Source organism: Canis aureus, chromosome 26, assembly GCF_053574225.1.
Source record: "Canis aureus isolate CA01 chromosome 26, VMU_Caureus_v.1.0, whole genome shotgun sequence".
In the NCBI taxonomy this organism is placed as follows: Eukaryota; Metazoa; Chordata; class Mammalia; order Carnivora; family Canidae; genus Canis; species Canis aureus.
In genome coordinates this window covers 45052545-45072207 of record NC_135636.1, presented here as the reverse complement: position 1 = coordinate 45072207, position 19663 = coordinate 45052545, and the positions used below count along the sequence as shown (strand labels likewise).

The 19663-nt window shown below is 44.7% G+C and overlaps 1 long non-coding RNA gene across 1 annotated transcript in view; it reads right to left on the bottom strand.

The window, feature by feature from the left end:
• Positions 1 to 18429: 18429 nt before the first annotated feature.
• LOC144298544 (uncharacterized) overlaps positions 18430 to 19663 on the bottom strand; it is a 44318-nt gene continuing 43084 nt past the window's right edge. Inside the window, exon 4 of the long non-coding RNA XR_013365476.1 lies at positions 18430 to 19426. This is a non-coding gene — a long non-coding RNA (uncharacterized LOC144298544). The remainder of the gene's footprint in view (positions 19427 to 19663) is intronic.

Genomic DNA, 19663 nt, shown 5'->3' with positions numbered 1-19663 from the left:
TTCTTTCAGACGCCGCCGTAGTCTAAAAGTTAAGCAGGGAAATCCCATTCTTTTGTTTCCTGCTCTGCTACAGGCCGTGTTGTAGTTGTTTTCCATTCTGTGATTCAGTCTTCCTTTCTGTACAAGAAGGGGCACACCCGTTGAGTAAAAGAGAGCCTGTGATTGTCTAGGATTATTAACTCTGTCTGCAGGATCACGTCGCCACCCACTCACAGCAATCTCGTGTGGTCCTCAAAGACCAACAGCTATGCAGTCACCTACCGTAATAAAGCATCAACAGACAGGTTGCTGGCGGGGCTTGCAAACACTCCTTGGTGTGTACCTGATGACAAAGGTAAAATGAGTCCCTTCCCCAAAGCCTGAAGTAGGTATTTTAGGGTGAATCATGCTTAAGTAAACCTCTTCTTGGGGTTTTATTGTGCTCTTGGGATTTTTCCACAACCTTTAGCCTTAGAGGAGCCCTGGAGATGCCTTGAACTCCACCTACATAAAACCCGATTTAAAACACACACACACACACACACACACACACACACACACACAACTACGCCTATCTTCCCTGAAAGCATTGGGTCAAAGAGACTGGGAATCCTTTTTTTTTTTTTTTTTTTTTAAGATTTTAATTATTTATTTATTCATGAGAGACACAGAGAGAGAGAGGCAGAGACCGGGTGGCTCCTCAGTTTAGTGCCGCCTTCAGCTCAGGGCGTGATCCTGGAGACCCAAGATCGAGTCCCATGTCGGGCTCCCGCATGGAGCCTGCTTCTCCCTCTGCCTGAGACTGGGAATCCTAACTGCTCTCTGGCCCACTGCTTACCTGCATGGGTTACCCTGTATGCTTCTCTTTGCTCCTCTAAATCACGGAGGGTTATTGCTTACTCCGCCTGCCTCCAGGTTTCCTAGGAGGATCAAATAAAAAATAATATGATAATAATGCTTGGGAAAGGACAGCAACAAAATCTGGCATTAGGATCATTTCCAAGGACCTGTTCTTTATCTCATGAATAAAAACAAAATTGCCCACAAGACTCTTCATTTCATAGAAACACATTCCCCGAGGTGGGGGTAGGGGGGTGCAAATAAACTTTCCTAGCACCGTTCTGTAAATCTGTAAATCTGACCGCTCCAGAGAGGCTGGCCAACTTCTGCAGACCCGCCGGGTATCCCATAGTGAGAAACCCGAGCCTTTAGAAAATAATGGGTTGGCCCCACGAATCCTAATCAAGATCCACCCATGCTGGTCATTTATTCTTTGCACACCTACGATGAAAGCTCCAGTGATTAACTCGCGCCCGTCTTGGAGGTGCAGCTGGAGAAGCTGGGGACCCCTCCCCCGCCAGGTTGCAGAGAGTGGGGGTACTCCTCAGGCTCCCCATCCTCTCCAGCCACAGGCCGATAAGGAATAAACCGAACAAGAGCAACAGTCTACTGAAGCCTCCTTCGAAAGGTAATCTTGAAAGTGAGAAGCCAATCGGATTGTGTTACAGGAGATTCCCCCAAGGCCAAATATTTGTGTGCCTTCACCTAAAGGCCCCTCTGGGATCTGTGGCATCCCGGCCTGGGCTCCTAAAGAGATGTGATTTTTCTTTTGAATATTCAAAGGTATAATCTGCTGCCTTAAGCTAGTAGGAGGTGTATTTTGAAAGATCAATTTAAGAAACCACTAGTCATTTTGGAGGCTTCCTATTTCTCAAAAAAAGAAGAAGCAGCTTAATAACTTGAAGCAGAGCATCAGAGAGAGCGAGAGAGGGAGGGAACCCTACGTTTCCCTTTTGTTCAACAGGGAAGTTTCAATAACCGTTTTAAGTAATCTACCCTTTGGGGACGAGGTAAAAATTCTGTCAAGCTTCCAAACATGATTTAACCAGGAATGCCCCAAACCAGGAAGTCCTTTGTGCCTGGGGCCTCCTCCTTCTTAGAAGTTTAAAGGGCTTTCTCCTTATTATAAAGCTGATTCCTTGGGGGGCGGGGAGGGGGGGGGGTGTTTGTTTTTGCACATTAATTTTATTTGCATGGTTTTGGGTTTTTTTTCTTTTTAGATTACACAAGCAGTGTCAGAATGCTGCAATATATACGATTGAAAATAGAAAGTTGCCCAGCTCTGACACGTGTACCTTCCTCCGCCCCAGCCTGCTTCTCCTCTACTTCCTGTGTTAATGGTGAGTGTATTTTTCCTATTCTTTTTCTCTTTTTTTGACACAAATACAAATTTCTATATTTTGGGCACGCACCCACACAGATACGTGCCTCTTTTTTTTTTTAAGAAAACCATATGGTCTTCACCTGTCTACAACTGTGTTTTAATCAACATCAGCCTTTGTGAACCTACAGGGCCCATCTCACACCTCCCAGCCTTTCTTAAAGACACTCTCGCTCGCTTAGAACCACGTTAATGTTTCCACTGCCTTCTAGAGGCAACTTCACATCTTCTCAAGGAACCTTTCAAGCACGCGAGAGGAGGCTCACTTCCTCTCTTGACTGAAGGAAATAATGCTTTCACGCTTTGGAAACAGCATTACTGTACCCCATTGCCCTATTCCAGTCTGAGTACCCAACAGACAAATTATACTTTTCCTGTTCACCATGGCTTTCAGTTCTCAGGACTAGAGCAGCCCCCTGAGCCAGAGAGAGAAAACAGTCATAATTTTTACAAGGTGCTGTGCCCTGATGGAGGCAGAGGTTTAACCCAATGACAAACGGCTCAGCTCAACCCTGCCTGGCTGGAAAAGCATCTGTTTTCTTTCCCCTGCCTGGTTACTAGTGGGTTTTGTCACCCGATTCAGAAAGATGAGATTGCTGAGAACAACAGGCGGCCACAAGGCTCCAGGAAATATAATAGTTAGTGTACAGCTCCTTTCTGTGTTCTGTGTGTGTGTGTGTGTGTGTGTGCATGCATGCATGTTTTGCACGCACATTTACAGCAGCAATGCTTGGCCTACCCAGGAGAGGCAGGAATCTCCCTGGCAGCAGGTAAACCAGCCCAGGGGTTGGAACCAGGCCCGGTCGCCTTCATTGACTCCTGGATTCATCCAGCCAACAAGCACCAGCCCCCTCCTTTAAAATAGGCTCTGAGCACCCCAGGGCTCCCCAGGGCTCCCCAGGGCTCCGATTCCTGGATTCAAAACCTAGCCCTGCCATGCACTAGCCTTGCTACCCAGTCTCTGTCTTCTGCTCTAAAATAAGAACAAGTACACATCCAAATCTCTCCTCTGAATCTTTAGAGCCGAATAGGTTTTGGAATTCAGAATTTTCAGATTTTAAAAATGTGATGCGGTGCTTATGCCGTGTGACACAGAATCTCCAGCGGGGCCCAGGGCAGCGCCCCCATAATCGGCCTCATCAGTGTGTCTGCAGAGAAGCACACGAAGGTTGAATTAGTGAGCTAAATATAGCCAATCAATAGCCTCTTGCCATTCAAATCACATTTTGTAGCCAAATGAGTCAGGTCAGATCATTTTGCTGCCAAATTTATTTTTTAAAAGTATGGCTTTTGGAATCTCAGGCTTGTAGAGCCTTCACGGTATCTACCTTATGGAGAGGTAAGGACAATTACATGGGACACTACGTGTAAAACATACTTAATAAAAAAACAAAAAAACAAAAAAATATACTTAATAACTGCTCAGTAAGCATCTGCTGGGTGCCCGCGACGGCCAGACTCTGCACTGGCGCAGCGGACCCATAACCACAAGGTTAGCACATGTGTTCTGAAAAGGGTAAATATCTTCATTTTGTGGACTATCCAATCTCTATCATCACTAAACTCTGCTGTTGTAGAGCAGAAGCAGCCATGGACGGTACCTTAAAGAATGAACGTGTCTGTGTTCCAATAAAACTTTATTTACAAAAAGAGACATGAGGGGCCAAATTTGGCCCACACGCTATAGTTTATGAGCCTCAGGTCAGGACAGACAGGACTCTAGCTCTTCCCGGTGTTTGCATTTGAGTGCAGAAGACGGTCAACAAAGCCAATAATAAAATACATGTCCAATCTGATCATGACAGATATGAAAAGGAAATAAAAGGAAATAGAATGTGCGCTGAGCGAGATCTGCTGCCAATCCATGTGGACCTTAAGGTCTGAGAGGTGTTGGTCTGGTCCACCCCTTCCTTCCACAGGACAGGGCTTGCCACAGCTCACCGTCAGTGAGGACTACTTTAGTCTTTATAACCCTTCCAAGGGGTGGGTCTTATGGTCCCCATTTCACAGATAAGGAGACTGAGGCTCCAAGGTCACTGATTTCATATCACCAATTTTGCACATTCTGGAATAAAGCTTTAGACTTGAGCTTTCAGAATCCCAAGCCTGCACTCTTAACCACAAATTTTTTCTTGCTTTGCAAGAAAAAACAGCAATTAGTCTCCCTCCAGTAAGATCTCCAGGAAAGGAGGCATGACATTGCTTGAAGCCAAAAGTTCCTAAAAATTTTGATCTCAGGACCCTTGAACACACTTCAGAATTACTGATGAGGGGGCACCTGGGTGGCTCAGTTGGTTGGGCATGGGCTCAGGTCTTGATCCCCAGCATCCTGGGATCAAGCCCGCATTGGGCTCCCTGTTCAGCAGGGAATCTGCTTCTCCTTCTGTGCCTCCTCCTCCTCCTGCTCATGCCTTCTCTCTCAAATAGATATATAAAATCTTTTTTTAAAAATTACTTTACAAAAAACAACAACAAAAAACAAAATCACTGATGAGAAGTGCCTGCCTGGTTCAGTCAATGGAGCATTCCACTCTTGATCTCGGGGTCATGAGTTTTAGCCCCACACTGGGTGCGGAGCCTACTTAAAAAAAAAAAAAGAAGTTAAAGAACATTTTTTTTACTGATGACCCCAAAGAGCTTTTATTCATAAGAATTCGACCTATCGGGGCACCTGGGTGGCTCAGGGGTTGAATGTCTGCCTTTGGCCCAGAGTGTGATCCCGGGGTCCTGGGATCAAATCACACATTGGACTCCCTGTGGGGAGCCTGCTTCTCCCTCTGCCTATGTCTCTGCCTTTCTCTGTGTGTCTCTTATGAATAACTAAATAAAATCTTTAAATAAATAAATAAATAAATAAATAAATAAATAAATATTAGGCCTATCGATATTGGCCTGCTCAAAATGAAATCTGAGAAATGTTTGAAATATTAATTTTTAATTAGTTTAAACATAACAGTAACAAACCTCTTACATATTAACATCAATAACATTTTTGTGAAAAATAACTATCCCCCTCAATTTAGTGAGTAGATTGGCTTTGGTTTTACATTTTTACAATTGCCATTAGCATTCAGCTTCTTGCAAGACAGTTTTTGGGTAGTTGAACTTCATACATCCTACAGTGCCTGGAAAACACAGTTTAACTTGTGAAGAATGAAGGTGAAAAGAGCAAAGAGCATTTTGCCTCTTGGGCCAGGCGTGATGCAGGGTGGGTTCCTCCTGTGGGTTCTGTCTCTCCTGAGGGAGAGACAGTCCCCCACCTGTCTCAGCTGGTGGCTCCCGGCAATCCTTGGCTTGTGGCTTCATCACTTCGATCTGTCTCTGCCTTCACACAGCCCTTCCCCCCTTGTTTCTTTGCACTCGAATTTCCTTCTTCCCATGAGGATAACGGTCATTGAGGTAGAACCAACACCACCACCCACCCCTCGAGTCCGGTATCATCTCATCTTAACTTGATTACAACTGCAAAAAAACCTTTCTCTGGGGCAGCCGGGAATGACATCCAGAGTCACACTGAGATAGTCTTGTGAAAAACAGCACCAATGCCACCTCAGGACTCTAGACCAGAGACCAGCAAAATGTGGCCATGGACAAACCCTGCTGCCCCACCTGTTAGTCTAAGGGGCCATGAGCTTTGAATGGTTTTACATTTTGAAATGGTTATATAAGTATCTGCATCATCGGCTTGATATTGCCTCTGGCCTGGCAAAGCCTAAAATATCTATCTGGCCCTTGAAAAAAAAAAGGAGGGGGTGCCAGACCATGGTGTAAACCCTGCTGTCTACACTGGACCCAGCACCAGCACTGGTTGTGGATGTTGGGTTCTGCTATTAGAACCACAATCAAGGCCACCAATGATAACAGAATACCAGCATCACAAGTCACAAAAGTGGACTCCACGTAGCCCATCCTTCTGTGCATCAGTGAGGTTCCAAGCAAAAGCCTGGGGCAGCTGCCTCTGATGGGCTAGTCTGAGGCCATGTGTCCACACTTTATCTACAAGGGGCACTGGAATCAATTTTCTGCATTTTCCACCTCTGCAGTGAAAGGCTATTTACCAAAATATCAAAGAAGAGTAAGTCCCCAGATTTAGGGAGGTTCAGATGGTGGATGAATTATAAAAAGGATAAACACACTATACCTGATGAGGACACATCATCTCAGAACTTTCTCTCCTGGACAGAAAATCAAGACATCTGATCACTAGCTTGTGCTTCAACTCAGTCTACACTAGCCAAAGACCACGGTTAAAGAGTTTTCCAATGTTCTCATCTAAATGTAAAACTTGAACCTCTGATGGATGTTCTTAACTTCCTAGAGAAACCTGAGATCAAAGATTCACCCAAACTTCTGGAATATTACATGAGTGTGGGTGACACGTCCTGTGGCTACTGTTCTCACAGGCTCCGCCTCTGTGTTTGGGAAAAGTACTTCAGCTCTGGATCTTATCTGAAAAATCAGAATTAGGATCACAGCCGATAATTCACTGAGAGCTCACTACGCATGGATGCAAGGCTGTTTCACACGCCTGGCTTCCTGATCTGCCACAATCACCATTACTCCCATTTTATAGATGAGGTGACTTCTTTACCTCCAGAGAGTGTAATCAGCAGCACCAGAGTCTACCCAAGGGCACACCTGCAGAGCATCAGGTGCACACAGATGAGATTTGCATCCAGGTTCCCTGACAGCTGAGCCTGGGATGGGTTTCCAACTCCATCTGGGCTCCATTGTCCTTATCTGGTCCTCTTCCTTGTTGAGCTAGAAACTCACAGAAGCACGGGAAGCCATAGGGCTGACAGCTCACAAAACCAAAAGATTTTAAATATATCAACTCTGTCTGCCATAAGCCTTGTAGCCGACACAGGTGGTTACCTCTCATTACACAGACTCTACTTGAAAATTTTTCAATATAATCAGTGTGAGAAGCTGTCTGCGTCGTCAGGTTGGTGAAAACTCAGCAGGAGTGAGGTTAGCTCACTGGCAATCAAGAATGCATCGCTTGGGGATAGCTAGCAAACACCAGGGCCGAAAGGACCACACTCCGGCAACGGCTGTGATGGATACTTCTTGCAATTCAGAAATGGGGGTTTTATTGGTGAAACCAGTGACTGATGGTAATTAGCATGGTGATGTTAGAGATGGGTTCGCAGTGGTGAGATAAAAGGTATTCAAGACGTGGGAGTTGACTAGAATGCATTATAGGATACAACAATCCATCCTTGACCTATACCCTTCCCCACTTCCTCCCTGACTGGTCCTGTGTCCAGCCACTCATGAGGAGGATTTTTGACCACATTATGCCAACCAGACAGCACAGAATCCAGAATCCTGCTTTTGGAAAATTGTTATACTTGCTGTGAGTGAACTTTTCATCCAGGGTGTGACCCTGAAAGAATGGAATGCTAAGTAAGACTTTATCAAGCTTCGAGCATAGGTTGTATAAACGTTTTTGTGCCTGCTTTGCTAATGAATGTTTGGCGGTTAAGAGTAGCAAAATTTGGACAGACTAGATTTTATGATAACTTGTAGCTTAGGCTGTGGGGAAATGTTCACATCTGCCAGAAGGAACCTAAGAATTGTTCCATGTCAAATTGGTTTAGATCACAACAGTTTACCCGGTACCCAATAGCCATGCCATTGTCTGCCTTCCTGCGAGAATCCGTACTGGTTCAGCTTTTAGTCAGCAACATATCCAGAGAAGATGGGCCCAGGACCAGGAGATGAACCATGAGTAGTCTGAACCAGGTGTCAGAAAACTATGGCCCACAAGTTAAATCTGGTCCACCACTCAGTTTCATAAATAGTTTTATTGGGACACAGCCCCACCCACTTATTTTTGTGTTTTCTGTGGCTTCTTTCAAGTCACTGCAATAGCAGAATTGAGTAGTTGCCACAGAAACTGCATGGCCCACAAAACCTAAAATATTTACTCTCTGGTCCTTTATAGAAAATGTCGGTCAATCTCTGGTATAGAATGATGCTAGTCCAAGTATGTCTATGGAACAGAAGCACCAGCATCACCCGAGAGCTCATTGGAAATGCAGAGTCTCACGCACCACCCAGGCCCAGCCTGGAATCAGATTATTTAGGGAGTAAAACTTCCCATCAAGGAGGAAAGTCATGACTGGCTTAGACCAACTATCCTCCATCCCTTGGAGCTGGGTGCTCTGCTGACCAAACTAAACGCAGGTTCTGTTAGTAGGGAAGAAGAAAATATAACCCATTTGCCCACTAGGGTTCATTCTTCTTTGGTTACAGAATTTTGACATAGATAAACCGATCCCCAAACGCCAAAAGTTTGTGTTATACTATCAAGGGTCATGGAACCGGGGACGTCACTGGAGGTAGGCAAACTTAATTTGATGCACACGCCTTAGGCAAATCCTTTGACCTCCCTGAACGTTGGATTTCTTAAATATCAAATACGGACAGTGGTTTCAGACACAAGGGTTGTATCATGCGGGATCAATGCGGCCGCAAGTAATGGCATCGCCTGCAAAAAGAGACAAACTATAGTCCAACAAACACGAAATCTGGAGGGAAGGAGTTACAACACTGCATGGGGGGCTCCAACGGTGTCATCAACGATTTAGCCTCTTTCCCAGTTTCTTCTCTGCCATCTTCCATTGACTTACACTCCCTCCCTTGGTGGTTTCAAGATGCCACCTCAGCGCCAATCATCCTATTCTGATTCAGAGATGGCAAGAAAGGAAGTGGCTGCCTTCCTGCACACCTCTTTTGATGGGGGGAAGGATGGGGGAAGGATGTCTTTCTCCGAGGTACGTACCACCCTCCTCCAGCAGAATGCTGCTTATATCCCATTGGCCAAAACTGGTTTGTATAGTCACCTGTAGACGATCACAGATAAAGATAGGATTACCGTGATTGGCTTAGACCAGCAGGGGTCGGCAAACTTTATCAGTAAAGAGCCAGACAGTAAATATTTTAGACTTTGCACACCATATAATGTCTCTCACTAACTACTCAACTCTACTTTAATGGTGTGGAAGCAGCCACAGACAATGCATGGACTAACCGGGTCTGGCCGTGTTCCAATAAGGCCTTATTTACAACAATAGGCAACGGGTGGGATTTGGCCTGCAAGCCATAGTTTGCCAATCCCTGTTCTATAGTTTTAGAACTATAGTTCTATAGTTTTAATGACTATAGTCATTAAAAGTGCAGCAGCTAGAGTCACGCCGATTCAAGCCCTGGCTTGGCCACTTTCCAGCCCTGTAACTGCAAACAGGTAGCTTAACCTGTGCTCCAATTTGTTTATCTTGTAAAATTGAAAATGCCTAGACCGACAGGAAACAGAGAATCCATCCTAAGATATCGTAGGCATTCTTCCTGATAGGGCAGCTCCAGAATTGGTTAATTCAATTGCTGTAGTCCCAAATCCTTTGTATCTTCTTGTTCTGCCCACCTCAGTGTATGACTTTGAACTTCAGACTTGCCTCTCATCGCCACAAAACGTCTGCCACGGCACCAGGAGGCATATATTCATCTAAAGAAAATCTAAAAATTGAACATTCCTTCCCTTGTTTACCTTTTCAAGAGCAAGGATAACCTTCCCAGAGACATGCCCTGGGCTGGCTTACTTCACCTCTCATTGGTTAGCATCAGGTGACATGCCAATTCCTTAACCTGTTATTAGCAACAGAAATAAAATTTCTTAACTGCCTAGACTACCTTAACCACAACAGCTGGGGGTGAAGTCCGGGCGATGTCAATTTTTAAAAGCTCCAAAGATAATCTGACCTTATGGCCAGGGTTAAGAACCACTCATAACGACCAATCAAAACTCCATCCCTCCGGACCGTTGAGGTTCCAACTTTCCCTGAAGCACACAGCAGTCAAAAATAAATAAATAAATAAATAAATAAATAAATAAATAAATAAATAAATACGCATGTTTGTACATGTAAGTTGAGTTTTATCTGCAAAGAAAATAAGTAGCGATTACTCTTAGGTAAGCAACAGCCAGGATCTACTAAACTAATGATCTCACTTTTTTTCTTACATAATTTTGCGGAAAAAATATATAGCGTTTTGCATATTTTTTTTAATTAACCTCTACCCACAAGGAAGGGCTCAAACTCATGACTCTGAGAATGAGAGTTGCACTCCCTATGGACTGAGCCAATCAGGCACCCCTCTTGCATCTTTTTAAGTGGGTATCTTAAATTTTTATTACAATTCAAATGAATTCATTTTCTCTTAGTAGGAAAATAATAAACATTGTATAGGGAAAAAAAATGTAGAGTGACTGTAATTGGAATCCCTAACTCATTATATGATTTTTTTTTTTTTTTTTTTTTTATGATAGTCACAGAGAGAGAGAGAGAGAGAGAGGCAGAGACATAGGCAGAGGGAGAAGCAGGCTCCATGCACCGGGAGCCCGATGTGGGATTTGATCCCGGGTCTCCAGGATCGCACCCTGGGCCAAAGGCAGGCGCCAAACCGCTGCGCCACCCAGGGATCCCTATATGATTTGATAAAAATAACTTTTAACTGATGTATTGAGTAGCACACACTTAATATGAAAGGAAACTATAGAATATTTTTACCCTGAGGTATTCAGGTGTATTTATCCCCGGTGTCTGCTGAAATAATTGATGCTTCTAGAAAACATTCCAGTTACATTTCTAAGAATCAACAATGGTATTACACATCTGTGGTTGTTCCGAATGCTCCTTAGAAAGAAACACATGTCAGATAAAGTAATACAGGATGCCCCACAATGAGGCGCCTTGACTAATCATTAAAGGATAGTTTCTTTAATCTCTTTGTTACCTTGTTCCACCCTCTACCCACCAGCTCCCATGCTACAGAAAGTTGCTCGTGGAGCTCAGACTTCTCTGTAATGTAGGAAGAGGGTGCATATGAACTTAGGCAGCAGTATTCCCAGCAGCTTTGGGAATAAGTAAATGTAAGTATAAATATGTAAATTCTAGAAATCAATTCTGTTAAAACCATCCGTGCAGCATCCTCCAGTTTTAAGACCATTCTGCAATATTTCATTGGTTGTTTTGTGGATTAAATGAGATAACACAGTGCCATATACCATGTGCTCAGGAATCGGTAACCATTATTATTATTATTTGCAGTCTTACTGCAAATAACGAAGGAGCACCCCCCTTCCCTGTCTGAGGAGGGGAAGGAGATAAGGGTGTTAGACTTAGAACTGAGGGTAAATTCTCGGCTCACCTGTACCTTGAAAGCATTTAAGAAAATAAAAAAGAAAGAAAGAAAGAAAGAAAGAAAGAAAGAAAGAAAGAAAGAAAGAAAGAAAGAAAGAAAGAAAGAAAGAAAGAAAGAAAGAAAGAAAGAAAGAAAGAAAGAAAGAAAGAAAGAAAGAAAGAAAGAAAGAAAGAAAGAAAGAAAGAAAGAAAGAAAGAAAGAAAGAAAGAAAGAAAGAAAGAAAGGAAAGAAAGAAAGAAAGAAAGAAGAAAGAAAGGAAAGAAAGAAAGAAAGAAAGAAAGAAAGAGGGATCCCTGGGTGGCGCAGCGGTTTGGCGCCTGCCTTTGGCCCAGGGCGCGATCCTGGAGGCCTGGGATCGAATCCCACGTCGGGCTCTCTGCATGGAGCCTGCTTCTCCCTCTGCCTGTGTCTCTGCCTCTCTGTCTCTCTCTGTGTAACTATCATGAATAAATAAATAAAATCTTTAAAAAAAAAGAAAGAAAGAAAGAAAGAAAGAAAGAAAGAAAGAAAGAAAGAAAGAAAGAAAGAAAGAAAAGCATTTAAGACCTTCCAGCTTAGACAGGTCGTAATAACTGCTCAATCAGTGAGAATCGGAAAGAATCAATGTAAACTTCTCAATATACAAAATTTCTTCCCATCTCAAGGAACATGCCTCTGCTCTTTCTCTGCCTGGAACTTTCTTCCTGAGTCTAGATCTTCACCTTATGGCATTTACCCATCATTCATATTGCTACGCCCAACTTGAACACTTCCCATTCCGTCTGTCCTGTTTCATTCTCTACCTAGCACTCCTCATCCTCTGAAAATATCCTGGACTGGACTTAGATATCTGACTTGTTCCCTGCCGAATTCTCAGAAGCGAGTACAGGGCCTGACATGTGGTAGACCCCAAAGTAGGTTAAGAATTAGTTGAGGGGCGCCTGGGTGGCTCAGGAGGTTAAGCATCTGCCTTTGACTCGGGGCACGTGATCTCAGGGCCCTGGGATCCAGCCCCCTATCAGGTTCCCTGCTCAGCGGGGAGCCTGCTTCTCCCTCTCTCTCTGCTCCTCCCCCCACCCCCCTGGTGAGCATGCACTCTCACTCTCTCTCAAATAAATAAAATCCTTTAAAAAAAAATTAGTTGAATGCAAAGATGAACAATCAATGACAGACCTCCTCTTCGAGGGGAAAGAGGATGGAATCCGGGGTCAGGACTTTGAGGTCATTTGCATCTCATATCAGCTGGGATACCTTATGCCCCACGACTTCATTGTTCCCCTGGAGAAAATAATAATAACGCCTTCCTTGCAGAGTTATCAGGAGGACTTGGTCCCATGTCGTCAGAACTCTAGGTCCACATAGTGCCTGGCGTGTGGGAGACACAGAAGACACTATCATTTATTTTGTTCACTAACTTCTTTTAAAATCTGGGTTTGTAGCTACACTAACCAACCCTAGAGACCTTTCAAAAGGTCCAAGGCTCCAAAATCTTAGCTTACATGGCACCGTGGATCTATTTCCCAGATCTCTACCTAATTGTTAGTAGGAAAGAAGAGACAATAACTCTTCCTGTTTGTAATGTTCATTCTCCTTTGGTTACAGAATTTTTACATTTATGACCAGAGCTCCACATGCCAAGAGCATGAATATTATTGTCGAATCTGGTAGCCTCCTACTTTAACAACTTACTCTATTTGCGACTTTGAAAATAAGATCTACGGGGGGCAGGGGAGAAATACATGTCTCCTGAAATACTGTCGTCCATTCCCTCATCATTTTGGAAATTACCCTAGAAATTTAGGTTTTTAGATAAGTGTTTATTTACATTTTGTTAAAGCTGATAAGGCAATGAAGGGTTTTTCTGGTCCCTTTTAAATTTAGAATACAGACACTTTCACATTTTGAGATCAGAAAAAAAAAGGGGGGGATAAAGGAAGAAAAGTTTGTTTTTAATACTCTGAGGTTCAGTTTTCCAATAACTTACTGCTTCCGCTATTTAGATTCTTTTTCCTGTTCAGCATCACATTAAAAAAAAACTAATAATAAAAGAGTCATTTGGGGAGCAGAAGGAAACATATGGGGTTAAGTGCATAGACTCAGGTAATCTAGAGCAAGGATCTGCGCGTTTCTAGTGTAAAGGAATGGCTAGTAAATATTTTTCGGCTTTGCAGGGCATAGTGTCCCTACCATTGTCGCTCAAGAGCAATCACAGGTGATATATAATCAAATGAGTGTGGCTGTGTTCCAATAAAAGTTTATTTTTTTTTTTTTAAGATTTTATTTATTTATGAGAGACACAGAGAGAGAGAGAGAGGCAGAGACACAGGCAGAGGGAGAAGCAGGCTCGTGGGACTCAATCCTGAGTCTCCAGAATCAGGCCCTGGGCGCTAATCCGCTGAGCCACCCGGGCTGCCCCCAATAAAACTTTATTCACGAAAATAGGCATTGAACCAGATTAGGCCATTGGCCTGTAATTGCCGAGCCTCGAATCTAGAATTATATTCCATCTCTAGCATTTCCTAGTTGGTGATTTGGCCCGTTCTCCATTCATTTGCAAAATGGACATAATAGCTACACCACCCCATTTGGCTTCAAGGATAAAATGGACCAGTGTATAGATGATTCCATGGAAGTATCCCGTAAATGTTCCCTCTTATTCGTGGTAGTATTCTCCTCTTACAGCAAAGAAAGTCACGCAATTTATAAAGGGCCACGATCCTAACTGCACCCGCAGCCTCTGAAAGAGGTGCCCACTGTCCGGGGAGTTTAACTTTGTCCCCCTTACTAGCTTTTGGCTAAAACTGCCTTTTCCCTCTTTCCTAAGCAAGTCCGTTCAAGGGGAGGGGGGGTCCTGGGAGGAAAAAAAAAAAAAGAGGAACAGGAGGACGGAGGTGACCCAAATAGATCGGACTCGTGGGGAAAAAGATAATAAAGATAATTCTGCCCCAAGCTTGTCTCCTTTTTGGTGGATGACTCTCCTCCCCGGCTTACCACCCCATCTCCCCCTCCCCCTCCCCCCGTCTTGTCCTAAGGCTCAGGCTGTCCCGGGGAGCTCCAATCCTGAAGCTGGCTCCTTTGCACACGAGCGGGGCAAAACCAATGCTTATTTACTCCATTAGACCCCATCGTCACAGAGGAAAAAGATGTTCTAGGATTTTGTCCCCCCCCCCTTTTTTTTCCGTGGGACATTCTTCCTACATCTGAGTTACCCACTTAAGTTTTTAGGATTTCTGGCAGCAGGCATTTGGCTTTGTCTCTCATTTCTTTGTGCTGATTGTCAAATGCCCACATATTATTTACACCTCCCTTTCTCTCTGGGGTTTCTAATCCCTCCCTTTCTTATTACTAGCATTTCTTCCTGGACCTCGCCTCCTTTTTTCTAACCAGCAGGAGAGCTCCCCGAGCCTCAAGATAAACAGCAAACAAGATTTTGAATTTCAATGACAAATCGAGCAAGCCCCGCAAATCCCCGGCCCCGCAAAAATTTTAACTCGGGGATGGCAACTTCTTCGGTTTTCCTGCTCTGAACATGGGCAGGCCCGGTTCCTCTTTCATTTTGGTCTTGTTGCATCTCTTCCTGAATTAAATTTTTCAATTAGCTTGCTTGTTACAAGGCGTAAGGAGCTGCCCTCCTCTTTACCTCAAATTCCCCTTCTTCCCAGGCGTAACAGAAATTTGCTTTGCAAGACAAAGAACAAAAAGACCTCACGGGCTGAGCAAAAAGATTCGGTTGTATACACGATTTCACCAGGTTTCCAAATGCATAATGAAATCAGACTCCTCCCCCGGGAGGGGAGTTCCCTCTCCAACCTACTGCGCTCACAAAATCCCACCCACTTCTTTCCAAGGACACACTTTGTTCTAAATCCCCAAGGCTTCACCCTAGCGCGCACACACACACACACACACACACACACACACACACTCACACAGAGAACAGGAAGCTGCACCTAAATTGTAAGAGTGAGCCGTGAGCCTTCTCTGAGCCCACGATGAACAGAGGATATGGAGCAGAATTACACAATATATAGCAGGCATTTGTAACCCAGGCATGGGACTCTAACGCAATAATCCTGGCAAGGCTGTCTGGCCCCTGGGTGGGGCTGGGGTTGGGGTGAAGGGGTGCGGGGGGCGGGGGGGTGGGTAGGAAACATGACTTTTTCTTTCTTTCTCACGAGCTTCTCACTCTCAAGCTGGAGGGAAGATTAAAAACTACAGGAGAGGGCACGTGTTCATAATAGATTTTTAATGGGTTATTAATTCTCTGTTTTAAATCCTCATTTAAAAAAAGAAAACAACCCTAATTCAATCACTTCTCCTACGGATGAAGGCAATTTAAGGACAGGTGTGGAGGTAAGCTGCTGCTTTCAGAAAGCAGTGAGTGTGTTTGAGCAAAGAATCACAGGGTGTGCATTAGACTGGAGTATTTATTACATCCCTGTTTGCAGAGGCAAAGACTGAAATCCACCCGAAGTCCATCAGGAGGGGCAAGTAAAAGGCATCGGGGAGCACCATTCGAAGAAATACTATGCCACCATTTAAAAAGCCCATTATTTCTAACAGGAAATGCTCTCCAAAAGATCTAAGAGAAAAATGCAAGGTAAAGACAAAGAAAGGTATATTTGATATACATATATGCTGATCTATGCATAGACTATTTCTGGAATGATACACAGAAAAATTGCTGCTAATGACTGTCTGGGGGGGTGGGAGGAGGAAGATTTACCTTCCCCATAAACCCTCTGATTTGAATCTACCCCCAACCAGAAGCATGTATTATATTTTCCCCAAAATTTATAGCTAATTTTTTAAAAAACTTCAGGTCCCCATAGAAAATTGCCCAATAGATATTTTAAGTGGGAAAAAAAAAGTTGTACAAGTGTCTATAAATAGGGCTCTGGTGGTATATTTAAAACAGAGTTTAGGACACCTGGGTGGGTCACTGGTTGAGCATCTGCCTTTGGCTTGGGGCGTGATCCCAGGGTCCTGGGATTGAGTCCCACATCGGGCTCCCTAGAGGGAGCCTCCTTCTCCCCCTGCCTGTGTCTCTGCCTCTCTGTGTCTTCATGAATAAATAAAATAAATAAAAATAAAAATAAATAAAAATAAATTCAACATAAATAAAAATAAAACAAAGAGTTTATGTATACATACACACACAACATATATATACTTGCAAATTTATGGAACATGTCTGGAAGGATATGTGTCATACTGTTTGAAGTAGTTATTAGCTCTCTCTAGTAAACTCCTGAGCTAGTGAAGGTGAATAAAAGGAATAAAGGTGAATAAAACTTTTGCCTCTTTTACCTGGATTTTATATTGTTTGCACCTTTTAGAGAGAGATTATGTATTGCTTCTATGTTAAAGCTTTAAAAACTCAAATGAGGGGATCCCTGGGTGGCTCAGCAGTTTAGCGCCTGCCTTTGACCCAGGGCGTGATCCTGGAGTCCCGGGATCGAGTCCCACATTGGGCTCCCGGCATGGAGCCTGCCTCTCTCTCCTCCTGTGTCTCTGCCTCTCTCTCTCTCTATGTCTATCATAAATAAATAAATCTTAAAAAAAAAAAAAACTCAAATGAAGGTTGTCTGGCTGGCTCAGTCAGCAGGGCCTGTGACTCTTGATCTCAGGGTCATGAGTTCAAGTCCCACGTTGGGTGTAGAGCTTACTTTATTTTTTTTTTAAGATTTTATTTATTTATTCATGAGAGACACAGAGTGTGAGAGGCAGAGGGAGAAGCAGGCTCCCTGCAGGGAAGCCTGATGCGGGCAGAACTTGATCCCAGGACCCGGGGAACACGACCTGAATCAAAGGCAGATGCTCAACCGTTGAGCCACCCAGGTGCCCTGCAGACAGAGCTTACTATTAAAAAAAAAAAAGCTACAATGAGAAAATAAGAGAAGGACATGGGCAAATACTGACCCACATGCAGGAGAAATGTGGGCCACATGTTTCCAGGGAAATGAAACTCCCAAGAAAATGTTCAAGGTAAATTTCTGCCTTTTGCCTCCTTAACAAATAGGATGGTCTAGTTTATTAGATACGCCAGAGGTTCTCCTTCCCCTGCCTGCTCTTGGCTGGGAGTGCTCCAAAGTGCTGGGCGAGGGGGCCCGGGTGGTACCTGTGTTCCAGCGAGCCCACCGGGCCCACCGAGCCCACGGAACCCACCAGGCCCACCGAGCCCACCGAGCCCACCAGGCCCACTGAGCCCCCCCGGGAGACGCAGGAGCCTCTGCCTCCCAGGCCGCGGAAATGCAGCGTCAAGCAAAGCGCCCGGCTCAGAATGAGCAGGACTCCGGCTTGCATTTGCCTTCCTGCCCTGCGCTTCGGAGCCGCACTTGAACGACTGCATTAACCAGAATGAAGTTCCTTGATGACAAAATCCTGACTTCCGCCGCCTGATGTTTTCTGTTCCAGGGTCGGGTCAACAGGCTCCTGTGTGAGTCACCTTTGAGAGGCTGCCTCCAATGTGATCCCGGGGAAATGCGCTCTCCCTCCCCAATTAGCTCTCCAAGACCTCTGCACAGCTGCTTCTGCCCTAGGCATGCGCAAGAATGATGCAGGAAGAGACACATCTGAAAGAAGATTGTTTGGAAAGTCTTGATGTGATCCCGGTCCCCAGGCATTTACGCCGCAGTTTACCTCCTGAGAGAAACCTACTCTGCAAGGGAGCATGATCTATTTTCTGGGATTGAGAACACGCACATAGGATCAAACAGCAGCCCTAAGCATTCCTGCAAGGGCACTTGTGGGGGCAAGGAAATGCCAGGCTCCAAGTTTACAAGGCATCCAGTTTCCAGTGTTTCTGGGGCAGCTTTTTCTTGCTTCCACGAAGTTGTGTTTGAAGGGCCCCTGTCCCTCTCCCACAGTCATTTGGAAATTGTCAGCATTTAATCCGGGACCTTATGAGTTCTCTGATTCAGGAGAGAGGGGTGAAGTGTGGAAGCCGAATTGTTGCAAATGAGGAGGGTGACAGGACAAGGTCGGATTGGAAACTGGAGTTGGGGGGGGGCGGGGGGGGGTGCCAGACTTCCACATCAGCAGACAGAGTTTCTTCTTATTTCGGATCCCTCGAAATTACAGCAGCTGCGTCTACAGGTATATCCGAGGCATCGTTTAGACTCCTTTCAATTCAGGTGGAATGTGAAAATAAAGGGAGACTTGACTGTCTCTCAAGATTTAAAAAGGATCCACCGGCTATTGTCTGACCTCCTCAGTGTCTGATTGACTAGTAGAAAACGCATCTCCATGGGAACAGATAAATGTCTGCTTTTCATGCCGTGAAATAACCAACTCAGCCCGCGGAGCCTCACCAACCTAGCACTTTATTTGGGCGGCTGTAAGCAGCCTCTCTCTTTTCATGTTCAGCCAAATTATCTGCCAGAATTTCTTTTCAAGTCTAGGGAAAGGAAAAAAAAAGAGAGAGAGAGAGAGAGAGAGCTTCCTCCCCCCTCCCCCTTCTGCATGGAGTTAATTACTGTATTTTCAGCTGGGAGGGTGGGAAAAAAATACACACTGAGCTGAAATCGCACACAAAACAAGGCCAGCATGTTGTATCTGCCTGTTGTCTATTTGTTGTTGGAATTTTTTTTTTTTTTTTTTTTTTTTTTTTTAAGGTACGGCTGTCTGCTGCTGTACTTGGGCCATGTCAGGGAGGGCAAGCCTCCGGCCTGGGAGGGAGGCAGAGCTGGGGCTGGCGGTTGTGAACTGTTTGCTTCCGTTTGTGCCAGTCTTGGGCTGTGTGACCTGAGGCAAGTGGGTAGCAGCTCTGATTTCATACTGCGATCTGAGATAGGGAGGTAGGGGGAAGGATAGAGACGCTCAGGTATCTGCCTTCCCTCCCCCCTAGGCCCCCAACATCTGCCGTTTTAACTCCCTGATCACTGCTCCAGCGCTCTGTGCCAGCAAAATTCGAGAACAGCTCTCAGGAGAGCTGGGGCTTTCTCGGGTGATTCCAGACACTTCTGCTTCTGTTCCTGGTTAAAAATACCACCGGAAGCAGCATTTTCTGATGAGATTGCAGCACTTCCAATCGAGTTTCTGAAGCAGAGGGGGAAAAAATAAATGAAAAGGGGAAGAGAAATAGAGATGAAATTACATACACACAGGCACACGTAGAGGTGTTTTTTCAACACACAAGGTCGAAATCCTAGGGTTGGGGCAGTATCTTAGCCTGTTTGATTCTAAAACTGGGCACAAGAATATGTGCGGGTTCCTTATTCTGCTGGAATCCATTCACCGTGCCTATTATTCTCTCCTTCCTCGTTTAAGCCGTTC